The sequence below is a fragment of the Diceros bicornis genome, chromosome 3, assembly GCF_020826845.1.
Source record: "Diceros bicornis minor isolate mBicDic1 chromosome 3, mDicBic1.mat.cur, whole genome shotgun sequence".
NCBI classification, from domain to species: Eukaryota; Metazoa; Chordata; class Mammalia; order Perissodactyla; family Rhinocerotidae; genus Diceros; species Diceros bicornis.
The window spans coordinates 32524676-32533073 of record NC_080742.1 but is presented as its reverse complement, the minus strand read 5'-3'; positions in this window follow the sequence as shown (position 1 = coordinate 32533073).

The following is an 8398-nucleotide window of genomic DNA, read 5'->3' as shown; positions in this document are numbered from 1 at the left end:
TGGTTAATCCTGGCAATGCTAGGATCAGGGCCAAGGGTGCCTGCCTCATAGAGGAGAGTTCTTTCCACTCACCATACCTCCTGGAAAATCATCTTAAGCCCAGGAGAGAGACTTTCATGTGTTTCTTTCCATTGTAACTTATCAAAGCACCTCACTTCTCATACTTTTTCCCATCTTCAGTATCATCATCAAAATATTTGTCAGTTCTTACAATGTGCCAGACAATGCACTAAAAGTAGTACATTCATTATTTCAGTTAATCCTAATTACAGCCTTGAGGGAGTAGGTATTGATATTATATCACTGTTAACATTTCACAGATGTTCAAGGTCACACACCTAGTAAGGGGTGGCTTTCACTCTATTTCTGATGCCAGAGGGTGTACCGGTACCCTCTACATGAAGCTACTGCTGTGGAACTAATGAGGATCTCGTTATTTACTCTTTCTCCTAATGTATATCTTCCTCTGTTTTTTTACATATCTGTTTGCATTCTGCTTTTCGATGAATCATTTAATGGCTTTTAAATGTAAATTGCAGAAGTATTCTTAAACTTGGCATCTGTCCATTTGGCCTGTTTTTATTTACATTTTAAAACAGTCTGTTACTAATGTATATTGGAACTATTTCATGCTAAAATAATTACTATTTTTTGCTGTTTCTATTATCCATAGGAAAAACATCAAGTCACAGATGAATAAAGCAAGATTAAATATTGTTCACTAGGGATCCAAAACCAAGAAGCATGTGTTTTAAATTTTAGATTATAACAATGGCTATCTAAAAAGCTACATTCATAAAAGTACTAGAATACAGTAGACATAAAATAAACTTGCTTTCTATTGTATTCATTAAAAATTTTATTTAGACAAAAGTAAGTATAATAAGTACATGTATTATCTTAGAAATACAAAAAGAATTTTAAAAATTAACTCTGGTTTTTGTCCTGTGTGGGCCATGAGGGATTATATTTTATCTAAGTATATTGTGCATTTATTTGTGGTGATCTTATTAAGAGGTCAAGTCATTCAGAAGGACTAAAACTGCAATTGGAATATACCACCACTAGGTGGATACAGGTCTGTCTCATGGTGTGTGTGTGTGTTTTAATTCTTTTTAATTTGAGATCCTGTTCAGTAACAATAAATGTCTTTTTGGTTTTTTGGAAAACCTAAGCTCTTTTACAACAGCTAAATGTGAACAAAAATACCTAATACAGGGAGCAGGAAAAATTAAATATATACTAATTATTAATGATAACTAATCTAAGGCTGTTCCTTTTTTCGGACTTCGATTTGCTCAGTTTGAATCCTATCTTAGAGTCACAACTTATCTAAGGTGGTGAATGACTGCTCAGCAAAGCAATGAAGAATTAAGAGCACACACCACCACACCATCCACATTCACCTTTCTTTGGCTACTTGTAGTTTTCATCACTCACTCGGCTTTCCATGAAAGGATTTCTGGCTGCGCAAGAGGGAAGGTTGGGAGAATCTCAGAAGCTCTCTCTTAGCTTACTACTCCTGGTAGTCAAGATTTTTATTCTATAAAGCAGAAGGCAGAGAAGAAGAAAAAAGAGCCTAGTCTAATTTTTATAATTGCAAAGAGAAAAACTTGCAGTTCACTTTTAAAATGTTTAACATATTGAATGGCTTTTCTGTAGCCAGCCCTGAGCTAGGCGTTAGGATTACACTAGTGAACCAGACACAATGCCTATATTCCAGTGGGATATTCAACAAAGGAGACAATAGATGGATAGATGATGATAGATAGATAGATGATTGATAGAGTGATTAGAAGGAACTAAACAAAGAAATGTGATTGGAGAATAATTTGTGGAAACCTACCTCCTTCCTCCCACAACTTTTGAAAAGTTTAAACCTAAGGAAAAGTTGCAAGAGTAGTTTGGTGACCGCCTGTATATCCTTCACCTGTATTCACCAATCATTGGTTATCATTTTGCCACATTTGCTTCATCTTTCCAAGTGTACATACTTTTATTTTTCTGAGCCACTTGAAAGTAAGTTGGAGATATAAAACTTCACCTCTGCAGTCTTCAGCTTGCATCTTCTAAATATAAGGACATTCTCCTACATACCCACAATGTTATCATAACACCTAAGAGCATTAACGATGCTTCATCATGCCACCTAATATCTGATGCAAATTCAAATTTTCCCAGTTGTTGCCACATACCTTTAAATGGTTGCTTTCTCCCCACACACCCCCCAATCCAAGATGTGATCAAGGCTCACAATTTACATCTGCTTGTTCTATCACTTCACTCCTTTTTAATCGGAAACAGTGGCTCTATTATTTTTTGGTTTTCATGGCACTTTTTTTCAGTTCAGGCAAGTTGTTTTCTGGAATGATCTACATTCTGTATTTATTTGATCATTACTTCCTGGAGTCTTAACTTAATTCAGTATCACTATATTTCCTGTAAATTGGAAGTTACTTGAGGCTTGATTAGATTCAGGTTAAGCAATTTTGACAAGACTACTTAATAAGTAACATTGCAATGCATCAGAACATAAGGATAGGTTATTCCACTACTTGTGATGCTAAATCTGAAGTAACAGATTAAGGTGGTGATCACTGGATTGACAGGATTAAGTTAATTTTTCCTTTCTTTTTATAAATTCAAGTGAATATTCTGTTCCCTAAAACCTTTCACTTGTTTGGTTTTAGCATCTGTTAATGATTCTTGCCTGAATTGTCATATTGGAGTTGCATACAGTGATTTTTCTTCCATTATTTCTAGTATTAATACTGGCAGGCAATGTTAAAAAACTCTATTTAAAAAAATTCATCATAGCCAGCGTAGTAGCTAAGTTTGGCGCACTCCGCTTCGGCGGCCCAGGGTTTGCAGGTTCGGATCCTGGGTGCAGACCTACACCACTCATCAGCCTTGCTGTGGTGGCGACCCACATACAAAATAAAAGAGGATTGGCACAGATGTTAGCTCAGGGCAAATCTTCCTTAAGCAAAAAAAGAGGAAGATTGGCAACAGATGTTAACTCAGGGCAAATCTTCCTCAGCAAAAAAAAAAAATTCTGCATTCTCTTTTATCCTGAAAATCATTTACTATCAGATCATAGAGAAATATTCCTTATTTCTTTTCACAGATTTCTATCTTAATTTCTGTCTCTGAATTCAGGGTAATACTCATTTTGTATAGATTTAGTTAAATCATCTAATAAAACTGAAAGCCGCTATCCCATTTTGTTTCCCAGTGACTTAAAAATCTACGCGGATAAATCCTCCAACACTCATCCTCTTGGTACCTAGACCTCTCCATTCCCAATACCCTTTTCCTCCACTCTACCTTGGCCATCCATTCCCATGGCCATATTCTGTCTCAGAAACTTCCTTGCCTTTGAAACCTTTATTTCAAGTTTCAGATTCTCCAATAACCACATCCTGCATTTCCAAGTCACTTGCTCACATAGTGGATTGTTCCAAAATTTCTGAAATTTTTTCAGCCTCAAGTCCATTGACAACCCCTGCCCCAGAACTTTCTCGCCTTCCAACAGTCCCTCCCTGCATAAGACATCTCTTTGTCCAGTCTAGCTTCCATCCTTTAATCACTTCCTTGAATATACTCTCAACCCTTTTGTACTTCTCTCCTATTTTCTTATGTGGCAAAACTCAAACCATTTCTTTTCTTCATACTTGCACCTGAACAGCTATCTGCTGCTTTGGAAAATCACAAAACAGCCGGATGTTTTCTCTTTAATGTCAAAGCTCAGATTTGACATTTTAATGTCAAAGCTCAAAATGCCTAGCAATCTTGCTCAGTTTCTTTAGCAGATTAGCTTTTCTACTCCTTGAGTTAATGATTTCATACCTTCTCCTTTCTCTCAAACTTTCCAGAATCCCTCATCTACTCACACTTCCACCTGCAGGCCTTGCCTTATAACTCATTGAGAAAATAGAAGCAATCAGACACGCCCTCCCTCATATTTCCCCACCAAACCCACAACTTTCACTGTAGTTGTATCCATTGTCTCCCATCCCTGCCATTAAAGTGGAGAAGGTGTCCTTGTTATAAAAGTCCAGTCCGTCTAGTTTTTTTTAGGACTTCACTTTTTCTATTGTCCCTTCTCTCTTATGCTTCATCCAACTCTTTCTGTACTGATACATTTTCATCAGCACAAAGATACACTAATTGTATCTCCCATTTTAAAAACAATACTCCCTTGATGCCATGTTACCAACAACTCTGTCGTTTCTCTGAAACCCAACATGGTGGTTTAAAATATGTCCACAAACTTGACACTCCTCCCTCCAAAATGTGAACCTCCTGCACCACTCCTTTAGAGTGGGCTGGACTTAGTGACTGACTTCCAACAAACAGAATAAGGCAGAAATGACAGCACGTGACTTCTGAGACTCGGTCATAAGGGCACTGAGGCTTTCTCCTAGCTCCCTCACTCAGATCACTCACTCTGCAGAAGGCCAGCTGCCATGCCGTGAGGACGTTTCTCAAGAAGCCCTATGGAGAAGTCCACTTGGAAAGGAACTGAGGCCTCTGCCAACAGCCATGCATGTGAGTCATACTGGAAGTGCCTTCCGATGACTGCAACCTCATGAATGACCCTGAGCCAGAACCACCTCACTAACCTGCTTCCAATTTCTGACCTACAGCAATGCTGAGATAATATGTTTTAAGCTGCTATGTTTGGGGATAATTTAGTGCATCCTAATACGTAACTATATATCCATCATAAATAAACTTGAGATACACATTGTCTCCACTTACTCATTACCCATTCACTTCTCAACCAACTATAGTCTGGCTTCTGTTCTCACGACACAGAAACTGCTCTTGTCAATGTCATCAAAGATCTTCATGTTGCCAAATCCAATGGCTTCTCTTCTCTGCACTCATCTACTTGACTTAGCAGGATTTGGCATGCTCTACTACTCTTCCTTCTTGAAATACTCTTCTGTCTTGGCTTTCACAATGCTATTCTTCTATTACTTCACTGCTTACCCCCTTTTTTTTTGCCTCCTTTGCTGGTCCTGCACCTCATCCAAAATAGAAATATCATGGTTCTTTAGGGCCAGAATTGGGTGCTCTTTTCTCTTTCATCTCCCCCAATGGGTTTCCAATGGGTTTACATACCACCTGTACACTGATTACTCCAAAATTAATATCACCAGCTCGAAACTTGTAGTCATCCTTGATTTCATCCTTGTCCTTAATCATCAGAAACTCTACCCGATTCTCTCTCCAAGCGATAGCTCAACTATATTCTCCTCCTCTCTCCACTGCCAGCTCTGTGGTTGAGCCAGTAGGGGAGGTGGATAATTCCTCTACCTTCTAGGTCCTTCTGTCTGGTCTAAGAATTAAATTGACATGAGACAGAATAACAGGAGAAAATCAAACAAAGCTGTATGACATGCATACCTGGGAGAAACCCAGGAAAGCTGCTGAGTAACTCAGCCAGAATGGCCAAAGCTTCCACCTTAAAAACATCTTTAGCAAAAGACAAAGGAGGATATTGGGGGTAGTGGTTTGGGACTTCAAAGTGGGGGAAGGCAATTCACATGGAAATGGAAAAGCAAATGTTTGGTAGACAGAACTTTGATAAGAGTGGGCTTAGAAAGGACCCTCACAGTCTACGGATACCCAGAGTTATCTATGGTGGTGGCCTGTCTCCAGGAGATCTAAGATCTTCTATCTTAGATTCTTTCAGGCTGTTAGGAAGAAGGTCAAAGTTTTTCAGTCTTTTGTCCTTAACCAAAAGACACATTTTGGGGTGGCCAATTCTGATCCCCCGCTAGCCTCTATCACCTCTCACCTGAAACAGTTCTTCAAGTGAGCTCCTCTCTATTTCTATGTCCCCTCTCCAATCCATTTTCTACTCAGTAGCAAACTACTCAGATCACATAATCCCCTGCTTAAAACCTTTCTGTGTCATCCAATCTCTTTGTGAGGACCTGCAGGGTGCTATATGATCTGGGGTCTCCTTCCTTCTCCAACTTCATCTGGCACCACTCTCTTCCCTGCAACTACTTGAGCCACACTGATGTGACAGGTCCTGGCATGCACCAAGCTCTTTCCTTCGCTGGCAGTGCTCCTCCTCCCACTCTTTACAAACTTAGTTTCGTCTCTTACTTTAGCTCTCAGCTTTAATGTCACCTCTTGAGAGAGGCCTTTCCAATTCTTTGAGATAGCAAAGGGCTCACTGGGGAGCATGTCTTTGACAGGCAAACTAACTAATCCAGAGCCAGACTTCCTCTCTCTGGCCCATACACTCCAGGAGACAATATTCCTCTACCATAGTCATCCCAGGGCCAGGTGCCAGGCAACGTGTGACAACCCCTATAGCCCAAAACCTGCTGAAATTATTCAAACTAGCCATTTCTAAACTGATCACCCTGTCCCGCCTCGTCTTTTCTGCAGAAACCCCAATAAGGGCAGGAACCTAAACCATTCCCCCCATCTTCTGCCTCCTGACCAGGCTATGCTGATGTCCTTCCTATGTGGCCCAGCATGGCATGCCATGCCTCCTGTGTCTAGGACTTGTGAGTATATAATAAACTCTTTTTTCCCGAGCCTCTCTCTCTCCTCTTGTGGCCACACTTGACTGACCATTTCATAAAAGAATACGAAACAATTTGCTTGTTTACTTTCTTTTTTTTACTTTCCCTTTCCTTCCTCCTTCTCTCCTTCTTTTCTTTCCCCATTTCCTTCTTTCTTTCCTTCCTAGAAATATATTTCCCCACCAGAAGGTAAACCCCTCAAAGGCAAGGGCATCTTGTTCGCACTATGTCTTCAATGCCAAACAAGCAGTTGTAAGCGTTCATCAAACATTGCTAACTATTGAATGACGCGAGAAATGTTCCTTCCCTTCCCTCTTAATCTCCCATGGTCCCACCCACACCCCCTTCCAGAGAACAATTGAAGTTCAGTGGACATGAATGCGTCTGGTAAGTCATCACTGAAGGGTGGGACATGAGTCTGTTATTCTTTGAAACAAATGTGCAGTGTTAGAGTGTTGACTGAGTGAAGACGTGAAGCAATAGCAGCAGCAGAACTTCCACACTGTGTGTGTGTGCACACATTTTCTTCTGAAATATGGGTCATTGTTTTCATAGGCATTTCTTTTCACATGTTTCAAAGATCAAAATGACATAAAAAGGTACACATTAAGAAGTCTCCTTCCCATCCTATCTGCTCCATTTACAGGAAACTAATAAATTAATAAATTTATTATTATCCTAATTTATTAGTTTCTAATAAATTAATAAATTTATTATTATCCTAATTTATTAGTTTATCCTAATAAATTATCCTAATTTATTAGAAACTAATAAATTAATTAATTTAATTAATTTATTTAAACTTAATAAATTAATTTATTAGTTTATTTAAAAATTTTAATTTATTATAAAACTAATTTATTAGTTTCTAATAAACTAATACATTTAATAAATATAAAAATTTAATAAACCTAAAAAACTAATTTATTAGTTTCCTGCATATCTTTCTGACATTTTAATATAAATCTAAGCAGATACAAATACATGTTCTTATTTTTCCCCTCTACATCACAAAAGGTAGCGACTACACACAGTTCTGTGTATTCCTTTTTTCACTTAAAGATAATTTTTGGACATATTTTCATATCATTACAAAGAGAACTTCACTAATTCTTTTTTATAGCTGCCTAGTATCTTCTAGTTTATTAACCAGTGCAATTATTTGCTATTACATACAGCACTACAATCATTAATCCTGTGCATGTGCAGGCATATGTGTGGAATAAATTCCTAAAAGTGAATCAAAAGGGGTAAAAGCCGAGTCAAAGGGTAAGTACAGGGGCCAGCCCGGTGGCGCAGTGGGTAAGTAAGTGTGCTCCGCTTTGGCGGCCTGGAGCCCGCCAGTTCAGATCCCCGGCGTGCACCTACACATTGCTTGTCAAGCCATGCTGTGGCAGCATCCCATATAAAGTAGAGGAAGATGGGCACAGATGTTAGCACAGGGCCAGTCTTCCTCAGCAAAAAGAGGAGGATTGGCATCAGACGTTAGCTCAGGGCTGATCTCCCTCACAAAAAAAAAAAGGATAAGTGCATTTGTAAGTTTGACAGATATTTTTGTAACCCACTATAGGAACTGTAACATTTTTTTCATGTGTAAGATTCCTCAAGCTTCACCAACAAGTTTTGTTGTCAAACTTTCAAATTTTTGCAAATCGTATAAAAAATGATATCCCAATGTGTTTTAAGTTTCATTCTCTTGTTGCAAGTGACTTTAAGCACACTTGCAGATACTTAACGAGATTGTATTTATTTTTACGTGAACTTTCTTGTCTTTTTATTTTTCTTTTAGGATGTTTGCCTTTTTCTTATCAATTTCTAGCTGTTCTTTATGTGTAAATGATGGA